The sequence below is a fragment of the Apium graveolens genome, chromosome 3, assembly GCF_009905375.1.
Source record: "Apium graveolens cultivar Ventura chromosome 3, ASM990537v1, whole genome shotgun sequence".
NCBI lineage: Eukaryota > Viridiplantae > Streptophyta > Magnoliopsida > Apiales > Apiaceae > Apium > Apium graveolens.
In genome coordinates this window covers 119,070,028-119,097,675 of record NC_133649.1, presented here as the reverse complement: position 1 = coordinate 119,097,675, position 27,648 = coordinate 119,070,028, and positions in this window count along the sequence as shown.

Sequence of the window (27,648 nt, the reverse complement as noted above, 5' to 3'; positions counted from 1 at the left end):
GAATAAGATAAAGGAAGCTAGGAAAAATAGGAATGGAAAGGAAGGTGTGAATAAAAGCAATAATTGTATGCTTTTTCCTAATGCTCCTAGAAAGAAATTTTACAACTGTGGAAACTCTAACCATCTTGCTTCTTTTTGCAGGAAAAATACAGATATAAACTATTTACCTCCTAAATCAGGAGTTAAGAGTCAGTCTGTTAGGTTTAAACCACAAAATCCTTGTTTTCATTGTGGTAGTTTATGGCATTCCATTTATACTTGTAAGGAATATCATATTTTGTACAATGATTATTATCAAATAAAACCTTCTTTAAAGAAACTTAGTGTAATTCCTTCTAGTGTAAATTCTGATGCAAAGTCTGATATAAAGTCTGATAAACAGCATGTTAGCATAAACTCTGAAATTAAATCCACTTAAAATGCTAACAAACTTAAAAAGGCCAAAGGATCCAAGCAAGTTCGGGTCCTTAAATCTAACCAATAGTGGTCTTTATGATTGCAGGGCAACAGGAAAAACATCCTAGTTCTGGACAGTGGATGCTCAGGACATATGACTGGAAATAAAGCCCTGCTATCAAATTTTGTGGAGAAAGCTGGCCCAGGAGTTTCTTATGGAGATGGAAACATAGGAAAAACTCTGGGATATGGAAATATCAATCTTGGGAATGTCATTATTGAATCAGTAGCTCTAGTCTCAGGACTTAAACATAATCTGCTAAGTGTGAGTCAAATCTGTGACGGAGGTTATCATGTGGATTTCTTTGAAGAACACTGTGAAGTTGTAAGTAATTCTACAGGCAAAGTGGTTCTGAAAGGTTACAGAAATGGTAACATATATGAAGCCAGACTTTCAACAAGTACTGATGGTTCTGCAATCTGTCTATTGAGTAGAGCATCAATTGAAGAAAGCTGGAATTGGCACAAAAGACTCTCTCATTTAAATTTAAATAACATAAATGACCTAGTAAAAAAAGATCTTGTGAGAGGACTGCCAAAATCAGTATTTTCTCCTGATGGCCTTTGTGATTCATGTCAAAAGGCAAAACAAAGAAAATCTTCATTCAAGAGCAAAACTGAATCTTCAATTCTTGAGCCTTATCACCTACTGCATGTTGATCTATTTGGTCTAGTAAATGTCATGTCAATTGCAAAGAAGAAATATGTTATGGTTATAGTAGATGAGTTCACAAGATACAAATGGGTGTATTTCTTGCACAAGAAAAATGAAACTGCATCTACTCTAACTAATCATGTCAGACAGCTGGATAAGTTGGTCAAAGATTCTGTTAAAATAATAAGAAGTGATAATGGCACTGAGTTCAAGAATTCAATCATGGAAGAGTTCTGCAAAGAGCATGGAATTAAGCAGGAATTTTCTACACCTGGAACTCCACAGCAAAATGAAGTTGTAGAAAGAAAGAACAGGACTCTCATTGAAGATGCACGAACTATGCTTGATGAAGAAAAGCTGCCAACCTACTTTTGGGCTGAAGCTGTGCAGACTGCTTGTTTTACACAGAATACTACACTCATAAACAAGTATGGAAAAATACCATATGAGATGGTGAAGAAAAAGAAGCCAAATCTAAAATACTTTCATGTATTTGGATGCAAGTGTTTTGTTCTTAAGACTCATCCTGAACAGCTGTCAAAATTTGATTTAAAAGTTGATGAAGGAATTTTTGTTGGATATCCACTTTCCACAAAAGCCTTCAGAGTCTACAATTTAAGAACAAGGGTTGTCATGGAATCTATCAATGTATCTTTTGATGATAAAAAGATTATTGGACTTAAAGATTTCAATGATCATGATCAGCTGAGATTTGAAAATGAAGATTTAAGTTCTGATTCTGTAAATTCTGATGGCTTAAATCATGATCCTATAATTTCTGACGGGTTAAATTCTGATGTCATTGGAACTGTGGTAACTACTCCAAGGGAAACTGCACTTGTTCAGGGGGAGCAAGCTGAAGATCCTACCACAACTCAAGACTCTCAAGAAGCATCAGAACCTGTCACTGGCTCTTCAAGTTCTGATTCATCAAGTTCTGATAAGCCAAATTCTGATAATTTTGGAAACTCTGATTCTTCAAATCCTGAAGGATCCAACTCAAATTCTGAAATCTCAGAGAGCATATCTACAGGGGGAGCATCAGAAAATGTTGATGGATGCAGCATGGATCATGGGGGAGGATCTAATTCTAGAAATCAACTTTCATCTGCAAGGAAGTGGACCAAATCACATACACCTGACTTAATAATAGGAGATCCTGAAGCAGGTGTCAGAACTAGAACTACAACATCAAATGAATGTCTCTATAATTCCTTTCTGTCTCAGACTGAACCAGAGAAAGTGGAAGAAGTTCTTTAAGATGTTGATTGGGTGCAAACAATGCAAGAAGAGTTAAATGAATTTGAAAGAAATAAAGTCTGGACCCTAGTGCCAAGACCAAAGAACTGATCAATTGTTGGCACAAAATGGGTGTTCAGAAACAAAACTGACAGTGATGGCATAATTACAAGAAACAAAGCAAGGATGGTTGCTAAAGGCTACTCTCAACAGGAGGGTATTGATTATGATGAAATATTTGCACCAGTTGCTAGATTGGAAGCCATAAGAATCTATTTGTCTTATGCTGCTCACAAGAAGTTTAAAGTCTTTCAAATGGATGTGAAAAGTGCTTTTCTCAATGGAGAATTGGAAGAAGAGGTATATGTTGAACAACCTCCAGGATTTGTAGATCCAAAATTTCCAAATCATGTCTACAGACTTGACAAAGCACTTTATGGCCTTAAGCAAGCTCCAAGAGCATGGTATGAGACTTCAACTCAATTCCTTCTGAAAAGTGGAATTCACAGAGGTACAATTGATAAAACATTGTTCTACCTCAACCATGGAAAGACTTACTTTTGGTACATATATATGTTGATGATATCATATTTGGTTCTACAAATGCCAAACTCTGTTAAAGTTTTGCAAAGCTAATATAGTCAAGATATCAAATGAGTATGATGGGAGAACTTAGCTATTTTTTGGGACTTCAAGTCAAGCAAAATGAAGAAGGAACTTTTATCTGTCAATCTAAGTACACCAGAAATTTACTCAAGAAATTTGGAATGCAAGATTGTTCAACTACATCCACTCTCATGGCCACTGTAACCGACTTAGATAAAGATACTAGAGCATCAGTAGATATTACTAACTACAGAGGTATGATTGGCTCTTTACTCTATTTAACTGCAAGTAGACCTGATATCATGTATGCTACCTGTATTTGAGCAAGATTTCAGGCTGATCCAAGAGAACCTCATCTAATAGCTGTGAAAAGAATTTTCAAGTACCTCAAGGGTACAGCTGAACTAGGATTGTGGTATCCTAAAGAATCAGATTTTAAGCTAATAGGTTACTCAGATGCAGATTTTGCAGTATGCAAAATAGACAGGAAACGCACTAGTGGAAGCTGCCAATTTCTTGGAGGCAGATTGGTTTCTTGGTTTAGCAAGAAACAGAAATCAATTTCCATATCAACTGCAGAAGTAGAATATATTGCTGCAGGAAGCTGTTGTGCACAGATTCTTTGGATGAAGAATCAGTTACTGGACTGTGGGTTAGAATTTTCTAAAATACCTATTTACTGTGATAATCAAAGTGATATTGCTATGACAGGTAATCCAGTTCAACACTCAATGATAAAGCACATCAGTATTAGGTACCATTTCATAAGGGAACATGTAACGGAAGGTACAGTGGAATTGCATTTTATTCCAACAGATCAACAACTAGCAGATATCTTCACCAAACCACTATGTGAAACCACTTTTACAAGAATGGTAAATGAACTTGGAATGGTTTCAGGTTCTTTCTCAAAATCTGCTTAGTTTTTGTTCTCATGCATCAGACTTTATGATCAGTGTTTACAGATTATCTTATCTCTGTGTAATCTATGCTTAAATTGTTATAAATTAAATATTGATTGTTATCTGATGTGTTTCTATATACTCTAATAGTGTTTTGAATGTTTTGTGACTATTCAATCCAATGAGGATTACTATGCTAGATACTGACCTAGTAGTCTTAAAACATACTAGAAATCCCATGTTTGAATTAGTTATTTATGTGGAAATTCATTAACACAAGAAAATTCTGATTTTGAGCTTAGTCAAATTTACTTTGTGTATCTTATTACTAAGTCACAAACTAGATTCTTGCTTCTTATCTGTCAAATTCTGATGTCAGTAAATCTTAAGGATGAACCACATGCTTGATAAGCCTCACTTATCTGAAGAAAAGAAAAGAAAAGAAAATTGAAGTCAGGTACGCCTTTGAGATCTAGAGTAAATATGTGGAAGGGAAGACCCAAATGCATTGCTGGTATTAAGATATCTGAAAATTCTCTTAATAGCTACTAAGTGAGATTCTCTATGATCAGCCTGAAACCTAGCACAAAGACATGTAGCAAACATTATATCTGGCCTACTAGCTGTTAAGTACAGAAGTGAGCCAACCATGCCTCTATAACTTGAAATATCCACAGACTTTTCAGTAGTGTTTAATTCAAGCTTAGTTGCAGTGGCCATGGGAGTTTTTACAGATATGCAATCGATTTGATCAAACTTCTTCAAGAGATCATAAATGTATTTAGTTTGACTAATGAATATTCCATCACTAACTTGCTTAACTTGTAAACCAAGAAAGTAAGTTAGTTCTCCCATCATGCTCATTTCATACTTACTTTGCATCAATTTGGCAAACTTTTTGTAAAGTTTTTCATCTGTAGAGCCAAAAATAATGTCATCTACATAAATTTGAACAAGTATGCTGGAGCCATTAACATTTCTAAAGAATAAAGTTTTGTCTACATTACCTCTAGTGAAGTGAGTCTCTAAAAGAAACTTTGACAAGGTGTCATACCAGGCTCTAGGTGCTTGCTTCAGTCCATAAAGTGCTTTCAAAAGATAGTAGACATATTCTGGAAAATTTGGATCTTCAAAACCAGGAGGCTGACTGACATAGACCTTTTCCTCCAAATCTCCATTCAGAAAGGCACTTTTGACATCCATTTGATAGACCTTGAAATTGGCATGGGCTGCATAGGCTAAGAAGATTTTGATGGCTTCAAGTCTTGCAACAGGAGCAAATGTTTCATCAAAATCTATTCCTTCTTATTAACAATAGCCCTTAGCAACCAATCTAGCTTTGATCCTGACTACTATGCCATTTTCATCCATCTTGTTTCTGAATACCCATTTGGTGTCTATTAGATTCTTCCCTTTAGGCTTGGGTACCAGCTTCCATACCTTATTCCTTTCAAATTGGTTTAGCTCCTCCTGCATAGTTAAAATCCAATCAGGATCTAACAAAGCTTCTTCTACCTTCTTTGGTTCTTCCTTAGAGAGGAAGCTGTTATACAGACATTCTTCTTGAGTTGCTCTCCTTGTTTGAACTCTAGAAGATATATCACCAATGATGAGCTCAAAGGGGTGATCCTTTGTCCATTTCCTTTGTTGAGGTAGATTAGCTCTAGATGAAGAGGCCTCATTGTTGTCTTGATGTGTGATTGAGTTTTGATTATTAGAAACTCCCCCTGAGTTAATGGATCTTTGATTTGAGAAAGGGGGACTTTCTGTAAGTGATCTATTCTAACCTCCAGCTTCTTTTGAAGACCCGACGGATGGTGAATTTAGAGTACCGATGGATGAAGCTGGTTGTCTCCGGACGGATAAAGCAGATTGTCTCCCGACGGATGAAGCATTATGCAACTCGACAGATGTTGAATTTTGTGTTTCATTGATAGTGGATTTTTCTGCATTATCCTTTGATATCGTTTCTTGATCACTTTCATCATCACTGTCATCACTAACCATCTCCACATTGTCAAATTTGAGGCTCTCATGATAATCTCCATTTTGCAGTCCTTCAATCTTTTTATCATCAAACACAACATGTATTGATTCCACAACAATGTTGGTTCTTAGATTGTAGACTCTATATGCTTTACCAACAGCATATCCAACAAAAATTCCTTCATCTGCTTTAACATCAAACTTCCCATTCTGATCAGTTTGATTTCTCAAGATATAACATTTGCAGCCGAAGATATGAAGAAAATTTAGAGTTGGCTTCTTGTTCTTGAACGATTGATAGGGAGTCATGCATTTTGCTTGATTAACCAGAGAAATATTCTGAGTGTAGCATGCAGTATTTACAGTTTCAGCCAATAAATATCTTGGTAACTTGGACTCTTCAAGCATTGTTCTTGCAGCTTCAATAAGTGATATGTTCTTTCTTTCTACTACTCCATTTTGTTGTGACGTTCTTGCTGCTGAAAACTCATGCAAAATCCTATTTTCTTCACAAAATACTCTCATGACAGAATTCTTGAACTCAGTTCCATTATCACTCCTGATTCTTCTAAATTTGAAATCAGAATGATTGTTGACTTGCCTTATGTGATTGATGATGATTTCACTAGCCTCATCTTTGGACTTAAGGAAATATGTCCAAGAGAACTTTGAGAAATCTTATACAATTACTAGGCAAAAAAAATTCCTTGAGATGGACAACATATTGAATGGTCCAAACAAATCCATGTGTAGCGGTTGCAAAGGTTCTTCAATTGTTGAATCAAGCTTCTTTTTGAATTATGCTTTAATTTACTTTCCCTTTTGGCAAGCATCACACAGTCCATCCTTAGAAAACTCCACTTGAGGAATGCATCTAACCAGTTATTTCTTTACAAGTTCATTCATGGTCTTGAAGTTTAGATGGGATAGCTTCTTGTGCCATAGCCAACTTTCATCTTGAATTGCTTTACTGAGATGACAAGAAATAGATTCTGCATTTGATGAGTTGAAGTCAGCTAGGTACACATTTCCTTTTCTCACTCCAGTGAGAAATACTTTGTTGTTCCTCTTGTTTGTCACAACACAGGCTTCTGAGTTGAAGGTTACTGAATTGCCTTTATCACATAGCTGGCTGATACTCAACAAATTGTGCTTGAGACCATCCATTAAGGCAACCTCCTTAATGATGACATTGTCTTTTGAAATCAAGCAATATCCCACAGTATAACCCTTGTTGTCATCTCTAAAAGTAATACTTGGGCCAGCTCTCTCCTTGAACTCTGTTAGCAGGGTAGAATTACCAGTTATGTGTCTTGAACAGCCACTATCCAAGTACAATAGATTTATTATGTTTCCCTGCACACATTAAAATCAAATCAAGTTGATTTTGGTACCCAAGTTTCCTTGGGTCCTGCCTTGTTAACTTTCTTTTTCTGTTTCTTAGGCTTTATCTCATTTGACTTGGGGATATCAGATTCATCCTTAGTCATTTGAGTTGAACCTTTGAAACCATTCATTACAACAGAATTATCATGCACATTTTGATTAACAGAAAATGGCATGCTATTAGTAAACATGTTATTCCAGTAGGGCATGCTAAATGGCATTTGAGGCATACTAAATGCAGCATAATAAGGATTAGGTGCAAATGGCATATTAGCAAATTGTGCATTCATATTATGTCATACATAGCATTCATAGGCATAGAAGGCATGGCATTCATGTTGGGAAAGGGAGGTGGCACAGATATGGAAGTAGGCATGGCATTTTTGCAATTAACAGACAGATGATTTACACTACCACACTTAACAGATTTTTCTTGGAGCATACTTATCAGGTGTGCAGTTGTTATGCTTGTTAATCCCTACTTTACCAATTCTATTGTTTTTCTTTTTAGCCTCTGTTTTAACCTCAATCTTTTCTAGTCTGTCATTCAATTGCTTGATAGACAGATGACCAACATTCACTTTCTTCTCCTTCTTCACTTGACTAGATTCTCCTGAAATGAAGTTTTTGGAAACTGATCCATACTTTTCATTTAACTTGGCAAGTTTGGCTTTACTCACAGGTTTGCTCACAGCCAACGGATGAGGATTTATTTCACTCGACGGATAATCCTTTTGGTTATCCGACGGATGACTCTCATCATCCGTCGAGTCCACATCTGTTAGCAATTCTTCAACCAGATTGGATTCCATCTTCTCCTTATTCTTCTTCCAGGCTGCATCACAAAAGGACTCAATACCTTGAACTTTGGTGATTTGAGCATGAACATCTCTAGATGTTTTCCATGCCTTAATCACCTCCTATTCTCATTCAAGCCGCTTCTTCAAGATCTCTTCTTTCTTCAAGGACTCAGTTAATTCATCCTTAGCAATTTTACACTCAATTCTCAATTTTTCAAATTCAATGAACTGAGATTCTAGCACATTATTCCTCTCACTTAAAAATAAATTATTTTCTTTGATTTTAGCAATTTCCTTAGTAAGAGACTTAAGTGTAACATGCAAATGATATAATTATGTAGACATGTCATTTAATGCATCATTACACTCAGCTTTAGATAAATATGCTAGGTTAGTGGTGATTACCTGATTACTTGAAGAACTTGTCTATATGTCATCAGACTTGGCCATTAGGGCTAGATTGACATAGCTGACATGCTCATCCTCATCCAGACCATCTGCTGCCTAGTCATTTTCTTGTGTAATGAAAGCCCTTTCCTTTTGTTTGAACAACTCAAAATATTTCTGTTTATAATCCACAGGCTCAAACTTCTTCTTGCTGGAATCTGACTTTCTACACTCACTGGCAAAGTGCTCTGCTAAGCCACATTTGAAATATTTGAATTTTGATTTATCCACCATGTTTCTATTTGGCTTAGCTGCTCCAAAGTTCTTCTTGAACTTGAGCTTGGAAAATCTTCTGGAAAGAAATGCTAGATGTTCATCAATGTCATCCATATCATCTTGGCTCAAAGAATCTTTATTTTCTGCTACCAGCCCCTTGCCCTTGTTTTCACAGACATTTGAAGTTGACTCAACAGCTTCTATCCTCATCTCCTTCTCTTTCTCTAACTCAGCAACTAGTGCAATGGACCCTCCTTTCTTCTTTCCTCTCTCCATCCTCTCATCTTGCTCTATTTCAAGCTTATAAGTTTTCAAGATGCCATACAGTCTCTCCAAAGTAAACTCCTTGTAATCTTAAGAGTTTCTCAATGAGACTGTCATTGGTTTCCATTCCTTTGGAAGAGATCTAAGGAACTTAAGATTGGAGTCTTTTTTCTGATAGACTCTCCCATGCAACTTCAGAGCATTTAGTAGTTTTTGAAACCTAATAAAAATGTCAGTGAGAGACTCACTATCTTCACTATGAAAGTGCTCATATTGCTGAATTAGCAGCTGCATCTTATTTTCCCTGACTTGTTCAGTGCCATCACAGATAATCTGTATTGTATCCCAAACTTCCTTGGCAGTTTTGCAATTGATGATGTTGTCAAACATGTCACCATCAACTCCATTGAACAGAATATTCATGGCCTTCTTGTCCTTCCTGACTTGTTCAATATCAGGATCTGACCATTCATGCCTTTGCTTGGGAACTGATGGCTCATTTCCAGTTGTAGCTCTCATTGGTACATGAGGGCCTCTCTCTATATAATCTACATAGGCCTCATCTTGAGAAAGTAAATGAAGATGCATCTTTACCTTCCAGTGATGGTAATTATCTTTGTCCAGAAAAGGAATCTTGACTTCAATGTCCTTCTTGTTCATCTTGATGTTTGTTGTGATCTTTAAACTCTTTGTTCTTCAAGAGCTTGCTCTGATACCAATTGTTAGTCCCTAACAATGCAACAAGAATTACAGAAGGGGGGGTTGAATGGAATTCTTGAACCTTTTTCAAAAATATAAAATGTTTAAACTTAAAATATATATATAACAGTGTTTTGATTTGTAAAGTGCGGAATAACAGGTTGAATATAAATCAAAACACAAAGTAATAAAAACACAAGTCTTTAAAACTTTCTGGTGGATTTGAATTTATCCACCAGAGATATATATATATATATATATATATATATATAGAGAGAGAGAGAGAGAGAGAGAGAGAGAACTCTGTAAAGCTTGAGTAGCTCACATCTGCTTACAAATGAGAACAACTAAACTTACAGAGAAATGCTAAGAATACAGCTTACAAATGTTTCTCTGAGAATTTTCTTGCTTAGTCTTCTTGTTGTTCTAATTGCTACTCTTGGTTTATATATCACCAAGATTACACAATAATAAGACAAGATAATAAAACAAAAACCTATCAAGTCTAATACTATGTTGCTTCATTACTCTATTCCAGCATCTTTGAATATTTCATAATAGAATGGAAATGGTAATGCTTCTTTGTTCTCAAAAACCCAGTTGAATAGGCTTCCACATTCCTTTTACATACACTCGACGCATGTGACTGTGTTGTCACTATCAACAGATGTTTGAATTGATTATCCGCCGGGTACATGATCATCCGTCGGGTTGCCTTGCTGATCATCCGTCGAGTAGCATTGTTGTTTATCCGTCGAGTAGCTATTTGGCACTTGACTTCATTTTATTTATGAAAAATTACAAGACATCATCTATGTACAATTAATCAACCTATTCTGCATATCTAATTAAAGTCAACATGACTTATATGCTACTATAGAATCTAAACAAGGTGTATGCAGAAATGTGCTACAGACTCATTATTACACAAGCTACTCACTCGATGGATAATAAGTCATCATCCGTCGGGACTATATTGAGTCATCCATCGGGACTATATTCCTTATCCGTCGAGTGCTACATTCCTCACTAAGTAAAATCTACTAAGGTGTTTTGTTAATGAAATCATCAAGTTCACAACATATTCACAACAATCTTTTAGATGATTTGTTGGCTCACTTGCCAATTCTTTCAGGATCTATTGAGACATCTGTGCCCAAATTTTCACATCAATCTGCACAGAGTCTACAATAGTCTCCACTCCAAACTCATTCATTTCTTCTATTCTGGTGGATATTGTTCATCTGTCGGCTAGTGATTGTATCCCGACGGATGTGCCTAACAGCAGTCATCCGTCGGCTAGCCTAACTACTATCCCGATGGATGTTCCTCATATGTCAGTACTCTCTACACACACTGAAATTTCAACTATTGTTACAAGTGTAGATGAGTTCGTATTTGTGCAATCACTCTTAGGACTGAGGGAAGGGAGTGAAATGAGTGAGAGGCTGGGTTGCTCCCAGTCAAAAGGAGAGGATAAACTGAAGCAAGAAATTTTTAATGTCAAATAGGATTTTGTATCAAGGTTGGATGCTAGACTTCCTGAAACCACCATGACTGAGATAGCTCAGAAATTGAGGAAAGAAGTTGATTTAAATAGAAAGGTTGAGGCCATGGACTCTAGGTTGTCTAATGTGGAGAATTCAGTGGCCAACATACTTGCAAATCAAGAAGCTCAGACTGCTCTGCTCCAACAGTTAGTGGCTGCACAACTCCCTTCTTCTCAACAACTTGATGCTAACAAAAAGGGGGAGAAAGGTTCATCAAGTGAGGGGGAGTAATAGCTCAACATTCAAGCCTGCAAAGTAATTATGCCAGCAACTGCTTTCACTGAGCCACCAGCTATGGATAGCATTGATCTCATCAATCCAGCAGAACTGAAATCAAATGACAAACTGACAAAGATTAATGTAGCAGCAGCTGAGAAGGAGCTAGATGAAAAATGGAAGAAGATTGATGCAGATATTCAGAAGATACTTGGTCATCTACAGAAACCAGACAAGATCTTTCATCACCACTCACAAGTCAAACAAATCTCAGTGAATGAAATGAGTCTAGGTAGCTTGGAAAAAGGTCAAGCTTCATGCATCAAATTTCCAAACATCAATCTAATTCTGAAGCCTAAAAGGAACTATTCAAAGTTCTCAGACAAAAACCCTATGGATATTATGTTTGAGACACCTAGGCCAGATAAAAAGAAGCTGTTGGCAAGGTCAATTACATTTTTCAAAGATCCATCTGATTCAGTTTAAAAGAAGAGAATTGCTAAAATCTACAGGAATGGAAAAGAGATCTGTGTGGTAGTTGGACACCCTTTGTCTATAGAATCTAAGAAGGAAGAAAAAGAAAGGATCAAGCAAGAAAAGAAGCAGGTTGCTTTAGATGCCAAGAAGCTCAAACAAAAGAAGGAGCAAGCTGCTATCTTGGCCAAACTTCAAGCTGTCAAATCTATAACTGAGATTTCTGAAAAACCACCTTTGATTACTAAAGCTCAAGATCAACAAATGCAAAATGAACCTCCACAGTAAAGAAAGTTCAGATACAAGCTTCACTCAAAAAGAAAATTGGACTTTAGTGATAAGGAAATGGAGGACTACATTCCCAAAAAGTCTACAACATCAACTCAAACATCCATGCCCTCAGTGGTACATGAGGAATTCACGGTGAATTCAACAAAGAACTTTCACGGTGAGCCTATTATTCCCAAGGATGAGCCAATAGACTGGGAAAGCTTTCCAATTCCTGAATTCAACTTACCTATCTTCAACAAGCCAAAGAAGACAAAGATTAGAGCAACCAAGAAAGTGAAGCTTGTGACTCTTAGATCCAAGACCCTAACCAAATCTCAACCCACAGTCAACAAGGAGGATCTCTTATACATCTGTGACATCAAGGAGTTTTCTAAAATAAACCTCTACTTGGATGAATTGGAAGAAGTAAGAGAAATTGATGCTCATAGACATCTTCCTGAAAGGCTGGTGTTCAAGTACAAGGGAGGGAAAGAAATCACATGGCCACTTCACAGGATTCTTCAAGAAAGCCAGTCTGTTCGGATAAAAGTCTTCTCATCCTTTAAGAAAAACTTTGGGTTCAATGCAACTGCAAGGAAACTGGTTCTAAAGAAGATAGAAGATCTAAGGAGTAATAAAGCCAAGAATGCACTTCCAAGAACTCTAACAATTCCCTTCACAGGAAAGATAGCGCATTTGAGGACTTATTGGCTGATGGAATTCATGGATGATAAGGGAGTTAGAAGATTCTTCAGACTGGATGACCAATTGAGTATCTCTAGAAATGAGACTTTATTGGAAATGCAAGAAATATTGGATCTATCTGAAGCTGATGAACTTGAATTTCACAGACAACTCCAGAATCAAATAGAAGAAAAAAATAGGAAGCTTGGGAAGAAATCCAAAAAATCAAGGAAATAGAATCATCTGCTCAGACTAGAGGAACACCTTGATTATGATTGTGAGAACTCTTTGTACACTTTGCTTTGTTCAATTTTCAATAAATTTTGCAACACTTATCAGTTTTATCTACTACTTTTTAATCTGTATTTTTAGGATATTCTGTTATCATCAAGTTTCCCTTAATTTACGGCTACAATTCCAGTAGACATAAATTGGGGGAGATTGTTAGGAATATGTTATGAACTTGATGATAAGTTAAACAAAACATCTTAATAGATTTAACTTAGTGAAATTTGTAGCTCTCGACGGATGATCTAATATAGTCTCAACGGATGAACTTTATAGTCCCGATGGATGATAATTTGACATCCATCAAGAGTGTAGCTTATATAACAAATAAGTATTGTAGCACATTTCTGCAAACAACATGTTTTAGTCTAGTAGATTGTAAAGGGTTATCTAAGTCATGTTGACTACTAGATTGATATGCAGAATAGATTGACCAATTGTAAATATGAGATGTCTTGTAATTCTGTATAAGTGAAATAGAGTCAAGTGGTAGATAGACTCCCGACGGATGATCTACAAGACTCCCGGCGGATGATCAACAAAGCTCCCTACAAATAATCATCAAGACTCCTGCCGGATGACAAACATAGTCCCGATGGATGATCAAATTCAAAATAGTTGTTGACAGTGACAACACAGTCACATGCGTTGGGTGTTTGCAAAAAGGAATGTGGCAGCCTGTTAAGCAGGATTTTGAGAATAAAGAAACATTACCATTTCCATGCAATTGTGAAGATATTCAAAGATGCTGGAATAGAGTAGTAAAGCAGCATGGAGTTAGACTAGATATGTTTTGTTTTATTATCTTGTCTTATTGTCATGTAAACTTTGTGATATATAAACCAAGTGTAGCAAGTAGAATAATTAACTAAGCAAATACATTTTCCATAGAAACATATCAAGCTGTATTCTGTAAGAATTTCTCTGTAGTTTGTTTGTTCAACTTGTAAAGCAACTGTGAGCTATTCAAAGCTTCATAGAGTTCTCAAACTGATATATATATATCTGGTGGATACATTCAAATCCACCCAAAAGTTTTAAAACTTGTGTTTTATTACTTAGTGTTTTGATTTCAATTATCTTTTTATTCCGCACTACTGTAAATCAAACACTGTTATATGTATTAAGTTAGAACTATTTTAAAATCTCGAAAAGAAGCCAGAATTAAGTTAGAACTGTTATCATTTAAATTTTTTTGAAAACTACTAAAAATATCATTTAAGGATTCACCTTCCTCAAAGTGGAAGTGTTCATATTACTGTATAAGAAGTTGTATCTTATTTTCTCTAACTTGCTCAGTTCCCTCACATAGCACTTGAATATGATCCCAAATATCTTTAGCAGTATTATAGTTAATGATATTATCAAACATATCTCCATCAAGACCATTGAACAGAATATTCATAGCCTTTTTGTCTTTATAAACTTGGTCAATATCTTCATCTATCCATTCTGACCTTGGCTTTGGGACTGTTTGCTCAGTTCCAACAGCTCCTTCAACATCTATTGCAGCCCAGCGAGGAACATAAGGTCCTTTCTCTATATAGTCAACATATCTTTCATCTTGAGAGAGTAAATGAAGGTGCATCTTCACTTTTCAGTGATAATAGTTGTCTTTGTCCAGAATTGGAATCTTTACATCAACGTCCTTCCTGCTCATGTTGTTAGATTGCTTTGATCTTTAAACTCTTTGTGTTTCAAGAGCTTGCTCTGATACTAATTGTTATTCCCTACCGATCTATCAAAAGAATTAGAGAAGGGGGGGTTGAACGGAATTCTGGTTACTTTTTAAAACTTTTAAAACATCTTACTAAAATATATAATTGTGTTTGAATATGCTTGGGTGCGGATAAACAATAATAGTATATAATAACACAAAGTAAATAAACAGGTGTTTAAAAACTTTCTGGTGGATTGATATTTCCACCAGAGATATATTTTGAGAAGAACACTCTATGATGCTAATAGCACACAGTTGCTTACAAGTGTTTACAAACTTGAATTCTAAAGACTACGAATACAACTTTCTTGCTCTATTGTTCTAAAATCTTAACCTTTAAACACTTGCTACTCTTGGTTTATATATCACCAAGATACATGTGAAATCAGACAAAATATTAAAACTTATCAGCTAGGTTTAATCACATGTTTCTTCATTTCTCTATCCAAAGCAATCCAGTTAGATACAACATCTTTGAACATCCCCGTTTTGAATGGAAATGGAAATGCTTCATTTTCTTCTAAAACCTGAATCCAGGCTGCCACATTCCTTTTGCATATAATCAATCCATGTGACTATTAAGTCACTATCAAGTCCCTTTCAACTGCTATTTTGATTGATCATCCGTTGAGGCTTCATAGGAGTTATCCGTTGAAACTTCATCTATTATCCGTTGAAACTTGATGGGCTCATCCATTGAAACTTGACTAGCTCATTCGTTGAAACTTTGTAGATTAGCAGTTGAAGTTGTTTTTATAGCAGTTGACACTCTTTCATTTATACAAAAGTATAAGGCATTTTATATTTACAATTAACTCTCCTATTTTGTATCTCTTGCTAGTAGTCAACATGACTTAGAAATAACTAAAACTCCCAAATCCCCCAGCTAATCTAGTATACTGAATGTGCTACAAACTTATTCAAATAAGCTACTCTTTCAACGGATAAATAATGTGGCCACTCGTTGAAAGCTACAAAATCATTTAACTTATCTACTTAGAGTGTTTTGGTAAGTTATCATCAAGCCTACAATATATTTCTCACAAGTGATATTTTGGATCATTTTTCACTCCAAAGTGACAATTATGACCAACACATTACTGGTACTCCTCAATTTAATATTTTTATAATTTTTTTGTTGATAAATTGATCAATCGATTTTAGTTTTGTGTCCCATAAAAAAAGGTATTTTGCAGGGGAAACAATATATTAAAGAAAATGGTTAACACGCGCTAAGAATTTGTACTTGATTATTTATTAAAATTTTATTGGTGGATATTTTTGTGCGTCTAGGATCCATGATTATTAATAAAATTTATGTCGGTACAATTTTGACAACTAAGAGCATCTCCAACGCTATGCATCTGTTAGATATAATATCTGTGTGTCACTCTATTATACCCAGTGTTACAGATATCGGTAATTCGCCGATAAATCAGCCGACATATCAGCTGGATTGATGTTCCCGATATTATTCAGGTAAATCGTTGCATAATACGTTTTTGTATTATCAGGTCAAAAGTCGGGTCAAAATCGGGTTAAATACATCAGTCGACGGGTAACAAAATTAAAATATTTTCAAATTCACTACTTACTGCATCGAAAGAGAGGAGGAAAGAGGGGAAAGGTAATTCAAGAAAGGAATTGAAGTAAAAGATGTTGGGAATATATTGTGAACTTTATGATTACAATAACAAAACACCTTAGTAGATTCAAATTAGTGAAAAATGTAGCACTCGACGGATGATCAGATATAGTCCCGACGGATGACTCTATATAGTCTCGACGGATGATGATTTGACATCCATCGAGTGAGTAGCTTATGTAACAATAAGTAATGTAGAACATTTCTGCAAACACCTTTGTATAGATTCTGTAGTAGCATATAAGTCATGTTGACTTTAATTAGATATACAGAATAGGTTGATTAATTGTAAATAAAAGATGTCTTGTAATTCTGCATAAGTGAAATGAAGTCAAGTGTCAAATAGCTACCCGACGGATGACCAACAAAGCCACCGACGGATGATTAATTCAAACATCTGTTGACAGTGACAACACAGTCACATGCGTCGAGTGTTTGCAAAAGGAATATGGCAGCCTATTCAGCTGGGTTTTTTAGAACAAAGAAGCATTACCATTTCCATGCTATTATAAAGATATTCAAAGATGTTGGAATAGAGTAGTGAAGCTGTTAGGAATATGTGTATTAGTTTGATGATAAGTTAAACAAAATACTTAAGTAGAAATCTAGTGTTTGTAGCCTCAACGGATAAGACCATTTTGGCTATCCGTTGAAGGAGTAGCTTTACTTAGAAATAAGTTTAGTATTGTAGCACATTTCATTCTCTGTATTTAAGTTGTAATTCTTAGATGTTGTGGGAAATTATCAGTCATGTTGACTACTAGTGGATATGCAAATAGGAGGGCTAATTGTAAATATTTCATGCCTTGTAATTTTGTATAAATGAAGTTGTATCAACTGATATTAAAGGCCTTCAACGGATGAGAAGCAAAGCTTCAACGGATGTCTCTAAAGCTTCAACGGATAACATCCATCAACGGATGAGTGATTCAACGGATAAAGCTTCAACTGCTAATGCATCAACGGATAAAGCTTCAACGGATAAAGCTTCAACGGATAAAGCATCAACGGATGAAAGCTTCAACGGATGCTTAGTTCAAATAGCAGTTGATAGTGACAATTCATAAGCTGACAGAGGCACATGGGTTGACAGAGACAAATGGGAATGTGGCAGCCTCTAGGAGGAATCAAGAAAATGCAGCATTTCCATTCTGGTGCAAACAATGAAGTATTCAAAGATTCACAGCTATACCTAAATTGCATTGGATAGAGAAATGAAGAAGAAACATGTGAAGAATCTTTTAATTGTATTTTATAGTTTTGTCTTCACTTGTAAACTTGGTGATATATAAACCAAGTAGCAGCTAGTAATTAGAGTGTGAATTTTCCAGAGCTGTTTAGAAAAATCCAGAGAGAAAATCATCTAGTTTGTACTAGGACGCAGCTGTGATTTAATTCTTTGAATCACAGATTTTCTGAAATAACACATCTCTGGTGGAACAACAAATCCACCAGAAAAGTTTTTAAGTCTGTTATGTTCTTTACATTTGTATTTGAATATATATCTGTCTGCATTAGCTGAAAGCAATTCACACACATTTGTTCATCAAAACACAATAGCCCAGAAACTACTCAAAACTTGAAAAAGTTTTGAGATTTACATTCAACCCCCCTTCTGTAAATCTCATTGTTAGTTCACTGGGAATAACAATTGGTATCAGAGCAAGCTCTTAACATACAAAGAATTTAAAGATCTATTCTGCTAACATCATGAGTAAGCAGAATATTGGTGTAAAGATTCCAATCCTGGAAAGAGATAACTATCATCACTGGAAAGTGAAGATGCATTTACATCTTCTCTCTCAAGATGAAAGCTACATCAACTGCATTGAAAATGGTCCTCACATCCCTCACAAGGTGGCCACAGCTGCTACTGCAACAGTTGCTGTTGGACAGTCTATTCCCAAGCCAAAAGCAGAATGGACTATTGAAGATATTGAAGAGGTTCACAAGGACAAGAAATCCATGAACATTCTGTTTAATGGCCTAGATCAAGATATGTTTGACAATGTCATTAACAGCCAAACTGCTAAGGAAATTTGGGATACTGTGCAACTTATCTGTGAAGGTACTGAGCAAGTTAGAGAAAACAAAATGCAGCTTCTCATTCAACAGTATGAACATTTTCATTTTGAAGAAGGAGAATCATTGAATGATACCTTCAATAGATTTCAGAAACTGTTGAATGGATTGAAGCTGTATGGCAGAGTGTACCAAGTCAAGGACTCCAATTTAAAATTTCTGAGGTCTCTACCAAAGGAATGGAAGCCTATGACTGTTTCTCTAAGAAATTCTCAAGATTATAAGGACTTCACACTTGAAAGATTATATGGAATTTTGAAGACATATGAACTTGAGATGGAGCAAGATGAGCTGTTGGAAAAGGGAATGAGAAAAGGAGGATCAGTTGCACTTATAGCTGACAATGAGAAGATTGAAGCCAGGAATGAGGAAAAGACAATGCCAAGTCTCAAAATTGGCACAAGCAAATCAGAATCAAGCAAGGGAAAGGAGCAAGTAGCTGAGGATGAAGACAACTCCAGTCAAGATGACTCTGATGATGTTGATAAACATCTGGCCTTTCTGTCCAGGAGGTTTGCAAAGATGAAATTCAGGAAAAATACAAAATTCACTAAGCCAAACAAAAACATGGTGGACAAATCTAAGTTCAAATGTTATAACTGTGGCATTAGTGGACACTTTGCAAATGAGTGCAGGAAGCCAACCTCTGATAAGAAGAAATTTGAGCAAGTTGATTACAAAAAAAAGTATTTTGATTTGCTCAAACAAAAGGAAAGAGCTTTTCTGACTCAAGAGGATTGGGCAGCAGATGGAGCCAGTGAAGATGATGATGTGGAATATGTCAACCTAGCCCTGATGGCTAATTCTGATGAAAATGAAACTAGTTCATCAAGCAACCAGGTAATTACTACTGATCTCTCTCAACTTTCTAAGATTGAATGTAATGAAGCCATAAATGATATGTCCAATGAATTATATCATTTGCGTGCTTCCCTTAAATCACTAGCTAAAGAAAACACAAGAATCAAAGAAAATAACTTGTTTTTAAGTGATAGGAATGCTGTGTTAGAGAATCAGGTAATTGAGCTTAAAAATATTAAAATTAAATGTTTGCCTGTTGAAAGTGAACTAGAAGAAGCTGTTAAGAAAGTAGAAATTCTCTCTAAATAGTTAGAAAGTGAGCAAAAGGTAATCAAAGCCTGGAAAACATCTAGGGTGTTAGTGCTCAAATTGTCAAGGTTCAGGGAATTGAATCTTTCTGTGAGAATGCCTAGAAGAAAAATAAAAAGGAGTTAGAATTAATTGATGGATTGTCAATGGATGTGGAATCAATGGATGATGAAAGTTATCCGTTGAAGGAAGAAAAAGAGCATCCGTTGAAAGCTTATCAATTAAAACAGGCAAGTGATTCTAAAAAGAATAATCTCAATAAGAAGGATGGTTCAACTTTCAAGAACTTTGTCAAAGAAGGAGCTAGCACATCCAAAGATGCCAGTAAGGTGAATATAGGACACATGACTTTGGATCAGCTAAAAAATAGGCTTAAATTGGTTGAGGATAAAAAGGAAACTAAAAGAAAATCTAATAGAAATGGGAAGGTAGGGATTAACAAACACAACAATTACACACCTGATAAGTATGCTCCTAGAAAAAGTTGTGTGCATTGTAAAAGTATTAATCATCTATCTGATAACTACAAATCTGTTAAGAATGCTCCTATGCCTTTAACTCCCTCCATGCCTAACATGTCTATGTCACCTCTGCATGTTATGCCTGTTATGTCTCATCAGAATCCTCATGAACATTTTGCAAACATGCCATATGTTAATAATCCTTATTTTACTGCATTTAGTATGCCTCAGATGCCATACAACATGCCTATGTGGAATAATATGTTTGCACAATCCATGCCTTATCAAATTCAGTCAAATATGCTAAATGATTCTGTGACTAACCCTACACTTCAACCAACTACATCTGAGACCAAGGTTGACCTAAAGGTACCTAAGTGAAAAGATGCAGAAGGAATGAAGTCTAGGAAAAAGACTAACAAGGCTGGACCCAAGGAAACTTGGGTACCAAAATCAACTTGATTGATTTTGTTGTGTGCAGGGAAAAAGAAGGAATTTATGGTACTTGGACAGTGGCTGTTCAAGACACATGAAAGGAGATTTCACCCTGCTCATAGAGTTCAAGGAGAGAGCTGGCCCTAGCATAACCTTTGGAGATGACAGCAAAGGGTTCACTATGGGAGATGGCTTGATTTCAAAAGAAAATGTCATCATTATTGAAGTTGCATTAGTTGATGGTCTCAAACACAATCTATTGAGCATCAGTCAACTATGTGACAGAGGGAATACTGTTTCATTCAATTCTGAAGCCTGTGTTGTCACAAGTAAGAAGGACAACAAAGTGGTTCTAACTGGAGTTAGAAAAGGGAATGTGTACTTAGCTGACTTCAACTCCACAGATTCAGAATCAATTACTTGTCTTCTCAGAATAGCAAGTCCAGATGAAAGTTGGCTATGGCACAAGAAGCTATCCCATTTGAATTTCAAGATAATGAATGATCTAGTCAAAAAGGACTTAGTTAGAGGAATTCCTCTAGTGGAATTCACAAGGGATGGACTGTGTGATGCTTGTCAGAAAGGAAAGCAGAAGAAAGTATCATTCAGTAAGAAGCTTGAATCTGCAATTGATGAACCATTGCAACTGCTACACATGGATCTTTTTGGACCAGTCAATGTATTGTCAATTTCAAGGAAAAGATATTGCCTAGTCATTGTAGATGATTTCTCAAAGTTTTCATGGGTTTATTTCCTTGGATCAAAGGATGAAGCTAGTGAAATCATTATCAATCATAACAAGCAAGTCAACAATCATCCAGATTTCAAAGTAAGGAATATCATGAGTGACAATGGAACTGAGTTCAAGAATACAACCATGAAGTTGTTCTGTGAAGAAAATGGGATCATGCATGAGTTCTCAGCTCCAAGGACTCCACAACAAAATGGTGTGGTGGAAAGGAAGAACAGATCACTAATTGAAGCTGCAAGAACAATGCTTGAAGAGTCAAAACTCCCAACATACTTTTGGGCTGAGGCTGTTAACTGTGCATGTTACACTGAAAATATTTCTCTAATTAATCAGGCAAAAGGCATGACTCCCTATCAATTATTCAAGAGAAGAAAACCAACTTTAAACTTTCTGCATGTCTTTGGTTGCAAATGTTACATTCTAAGGAATCAACCTGATCACAAAGGGAAGTTTGATGCAAAGGCTGATGAAGGAATATTTGTTGGTTACTCTGCTGGAAAATCATATAGAGTCTACAATCTAAGAAACAACATTGTCATGGAATCTGTGCATGTTGTGTTTGATGATAAAAAGATTGATGAACTAACAGATGAGGGACATCATGAAGGACTCAAATTTGACAACATTGAGATATATTGTGATGATAGTGAAGATGAGAATGATGGAGAAGGCACCTCGAAAAGAATTTAAAATCTGCCTTTGGATAATGCACAGAATGCGGCATCCGTTGAAAGTCATAATTCAGCTTCCGTTGATAGAAGCAATGCAGCATCTGTTGAAAGACAAAGTGCATCATCCATTGAAGTTCATAATAAAGCATCTGTTGATCACAGTCTGTCAACGGATAATCATTTCACTTCATCAGTTGATAGAACTCCCAATTCCTTTCAAAGGATTAGCAACTCAGGGGAAGTTTCAACCAATCAACATTCTATCTCACATCATGACAATACTGAGGCAACCTCATCTAGAGCTAATCTACCACCTCAAAGGAAATGGACCAAGAATCACCCTTTTGAACTAATCATTGGTGATGTTACATCTAAAGTGCAAACTAGAAGGGCTACTCAAGATGAATGTATGTATAGTAGCTTTCTATCACAGGAGGAACCTAAGAGAGTGGAAGAAGCTCTATTGGATCCAGATTGGATTTTAGCAATGCAAGAGGAGCTAAACCAATTTGAAAGGAACAAAGTATGGAAGCTGGTACCCAAGCCAAAGAACAAGAGTTCTATTGACACAAAATGGGTATTCAGAAACAAGATGGATGAAAATGGCATTGTCATAAGGAATAAAGCCAGATTGGTTGCTAAAGGCTATTCTCAACAAGAGGGAATAGATTTTGATGAGACATTTGCTCCAGTTGCCAGACTTGAAGCCATCAGAATCTTTCTAGCCTATGCAGCCCATGCCAATTTCAAGGTCTATCAAATGGATGTCAAGAGTGCATTTCTGAATGGGGAATTGGAGGAAGAAGTTTATGTAAGCCAACCTCAGGATTTGAAGATCCAAATTTTCCAAACTATGTGTATTATCTGTTGAAACCACTCTATGGACTAAAGCAAGCACCTAGAGCCTGGTATGAGACTTTGTCAAAAAAAATTCTAGATAATCACTTCACAAGAGGTACTGTTGACAAAACTCTTTTCTTTAGAAATGTTAATGGCTCTACAATACTTGTTCAAATTTATGTAGATGATATTATATTTGGTTCTACAGATGATATGCTTTGTAAAAAGTTTGCTAAGTTAATGCAAAGTAAATATGAAATGAGCATGATGGGAGAGCTAACTTATTTTCTTGGTTTACAAGTTAAACAAGTTAGTGGTGGAATTTTCATTAGTCAAACTAAATATATTTATGATCTTTTAAAGAAGTTTGACTTAATGGATTGTTCATCTGCAAAAACTCACATGGCCACTACCACCAAGCTTGAATTAAACAAGGCTGAAAAGTCTGTAGACATTTCAAGTTATAGAGGCATGGTTGGTTCACTTTTATATTTAACTGCCAGTAGACCTGATATAATGTTTTCTACATGTCTCTGTGCTAGATTTCAAGCTGACCCTAAAGAGTCTCACTTAGTGGCTATTAAAAGGATTTTCAGATATCTCAAAGGGACTCCAAATCTAGGAATTTGGTACCCTAGAGAGTCTAGGTTTGATCTAATTGGCTACTCAGATGAGATTATGCAGGTTGTAAAATAGACAGGAAAAGCACAACTGGCACCTGTCAATTCTAGGGAATAAGCTTGTGTCATGGTTTAGCAAGAAGCAAAATTATGTTTCAACATCAACAGCTGAAGCTGAGTACATTGCTGCTGGTAGTTGTTGTGTACAGATACTGTGGATAAGAAATCAACTATTTGACTATGGACTAACTGTTGACAAAATTCCTATATTCTGTGACAACACAAGTGCCATTGCCATTACTGAAAATCCAGTGCAGCACTCAAGAACCAAGCACATTGACATCAAGTACCACTTCATAAGGGAACATATGATGAAAGGTACAGTGGAACTTCATTTTGTTCCAAGTGAAAAGCAGATTGCAGACATATTTACCAAGCCACTTGATGAATCAACATTCACAAGATTAGTAAGTGAGCTAGGTATGCTTAATTATTCATAAATTCATCTACTTTGTAGCCTGAAATGAATTTGTGACAAGAACAAAATTGGCTTTAAGTAAAGATTATTTTATCAATGGATAGTCCCTATCTGTTGAAAGTTGTTCTATCAACGGATGTTCATTATCCGTTGAAAGACAAATACATTTCTGGTAATTTTATCCTTCAACGGATAAAACAGTGTTAACCTTCAATGGATAACTATTTACCTCATCCGTTGAAGTGTCACATCAGTTACTTTAAGTGAGTCACAGCCGTTGATTTGTTTACTTAACCGTTGATACATATATACACTGTTGTATGTATTTGTATTAAAGGCAGTTTTCAGAATTTCTACAGTTTTCTTTATTTTCAAACGGTTGTAATTTGTTTAAAAGTATCATTTAATCATTTTATTTACATTTTAATTCGAGAAAGTATAAAAGCCCATTGAATTCTTATTTTCACTTTACGCTTTCTTGCAATTTTTACTCTCTTTCTCTCCTAAAACTCTCAATCTTTTCTCTGCAATCTCTACTCATAACAATGGCACCAGTAGTCAAGATTATGTCACAGTCTGGCTTTGTTTATGAAAAGAACAATTTCATAGCCTTGGTGGAAAAGAATGAAGCCCATTCAGATTATCACAAGATGATGGACTTCATCAAGAACTGCAAACTAAGCTATGTAATGCTGGAAGCCCCAACTATCTATTGTGAGGTAATTGAGGAGATTTGGACAACTGTAGAGTTCAACTCCACAGATATGACCATTGCTTTCTCTCTCAAAGGTAAGAATTATTGTATTAACTGTGATGATATATAGTCTTCCTTTAAGCTACCTGAGAATAATGCCATGACACCACACACTGATAATTGTTAGATCCCAATTTGTTTGTAGAAGGGGGGGTTGAATGCAAACAATACCGTTTAAGCGAATAAAATGCGGAATAAAAAAGTGAAACAAAATTCAAGTTAAATAAAACTTTTATTAAACTTGAAAGGTGTTACAACTACGGTATCGGTTACAAGAGATTAATCTCAAATCAATTATTACAAATCTAGAATAAATTCGACATGAACTTTTTCTATTTTTGCAATTAAAAGATCAAATGCTAAATGCGATTTGAGATTAAGTTCTAGGGATTTTAATTCGCTAGATTGATACACAAGAACAAGATAAAGATTTCTAGTTGATTGGATTTAACTTTACAATCTAGAAATTTAATCTTGAAGAAAAGCAGATGAAAAATAAAATGTTGTGCCTTTGTTTTCTGCTTCTTTTTCTCTTGTGTGTTCTGTTGAATTATTGCATTTTAGTCTTCTGCTGTGTTTTGTTGTTTAAGTAAACAAAACCATCTAGTTTACTCAGCAAGACTTTCGGCAAGACAATCAAATGAACTGGTATGACAATCCATTTGAACTGGTAGGACTTTCGGTGAGACTATCCTTTTGAACTAGCAAGACAATCCCAATAGCTAGCAAGACAATCAGAATGAACTAGCAAGACTTTCGGTATGACTATCAATTGTCATACCGATTGTCATAGTAGTTCAAATCAAATTGTCTTACTGAATTATTAATAGATTTTAATCTAATAATAATTCTGAAAATCCTTAATATTAATTCTGAATTAATTAATCAATTAATTCAATTAATCAATAAATTAATCTTTGCAGATATAATTTATTTTCTTAGTTAAATTATATGACTTAATTAATTAATAGAGAATTAATATTAATCTTGAGCAGCAACCATTCTTCTGAAAATCTTCTGAAAATTACTGTCAAGTATGAATCAATTCCACCACTTCAATGTTGACACTCGATGTACTGTCTGGTTCATGAGTGACTAACTTCCGTGACGTTTCTTCAAGTCTTGACCTTGATACTCTTGATTTTCTTCAGACTAAATCCTTGTAATTAATTAATACCCTGACGAGATCTCTGTCACTTGATTAATCCATAATCCTGATTTATATCACTGAGGCTTGATCAATTTCTTGAGCTTCTTCCAGTGAATTAAGTCTTCAAGTCTGTAGATGAATAATGTTTCTTAACCCTTTGACAGATGTTACTATATGAGATCTCTCTGACGATAGATCCACTATTTACTTATTACATTCTTATTTGAGTTGAGTTAAATCCTCGAATATACAAATAGGTTATGCCATATGCCTTTCAATAATGATGTATCTGCTATGTTAGATTCCATAGGCTATTCTTTTGATTCTGCTAGTCTAGGGAGCATTAGAAGAAAGGGCCTTAGGAAAGAATGGAGTTTTCTTGGAGATGCCTTTATCAAGGTTTTCTCTTGTTAATATGCTCTATATGCTAGTTTCTGATAGGTACTTTAATTTTAGCAACTATGTCATGCTAGAATTAGGTTCCAGGTTAGGTAACAAAGCTAATAGACCTCATAACATCTACTATGCTAGATTCTTTATGTTATTGGCTAACCATGTTGCTGAAGGTTTGGTCATAACTAATGAGAGCAATAAACTCAAATGTTGGGCACAAGAGAAAAGGGTCCTTGCAGACCTTTTGAGAATTAATCTCAACAGCCAGGTGCCATTGGTATATTTACCAATAATGAATGCACCTCAGGTAAGTGAGGTAAATACTTCTGCAACTCCTACATCTTCCACCCCCATTGTTTCTTTGCCTTCTAGTGTGGCAATGGAATCTGTGTCTTTGTCCCAACAGATTCCTACCAAAGCCACCAAAACTAAAATTCCAAAACACAAGTCAAAGAAAACCACCTTTGTTGTCTCTCAAAAGACAACAGTTGTAACATCTACCATAAACCCTGAAGGGAGTGAACAGGGTGTGAGTGGTGAGGGGAGGGGTGAACATCAAAAAAAACCCCAGGATAAGGTGGGAGAGGTGAGTGGTACCCTATCCAGCCAAGCTACAGTTTCTCAAAAGACTGTGGTGGTTCAAAAGGAGTCAAACACATCCCTAGTTGCATCCTCCCAAAAGGATGCAGCTATTGAAAATAGTCCCCAACCAGGGACACAGAACAAAAGAGGGAGGGACACTGAAGCCACACATTCACCTGTCAAAGCTTTTTCAAGAAGAAAGAAGGCTAAAACCCTAGTTTCCACACAGGGGGCACACACTGCACAGATACATCCACCTGTATCTTTGCCTTCTCAAACTCAGCTTGATGTGGCTCCAGTAAATGTGGAGTCACAGCCCCATTCTCTCATAATAGACACACAACAATCACCAAATTCTCCATCACCATCTCTGGATGTGGATATGATATTCACATCAATTCCTGATTCTCCCTCTTTAAAACTCAGGGAGGAGCCCCACTCAAATCCTGGTGATCATCATCTGTTAGATGATTTGTTGGATCATCAGCCAATTCTTTCAGACTTAGTTGAAGAATCTGTATCACCTCACTTAAAATCAATTCACACAGATTCAACAATTATGTCACTTTCAAAATCTACATCTTTTCCTTCTTCAACGGATATCTATCATCCGTTGACAAGTGGTTGTTCTTCGACGGATAAGCTTAACAGCAGTTATCCGTTGATATCATCAGTTTCCACTTCAACGGATACTCCCTATCCGTTGATGGTCTCTACACATATAACTGAATCAATTCCAAGTGTAGAAGACATGGTTACTGTACAATCACTTCTAGGATTGAGGGAAGGGAGTGATAATTTGAGTGAGAGGCTGGGTT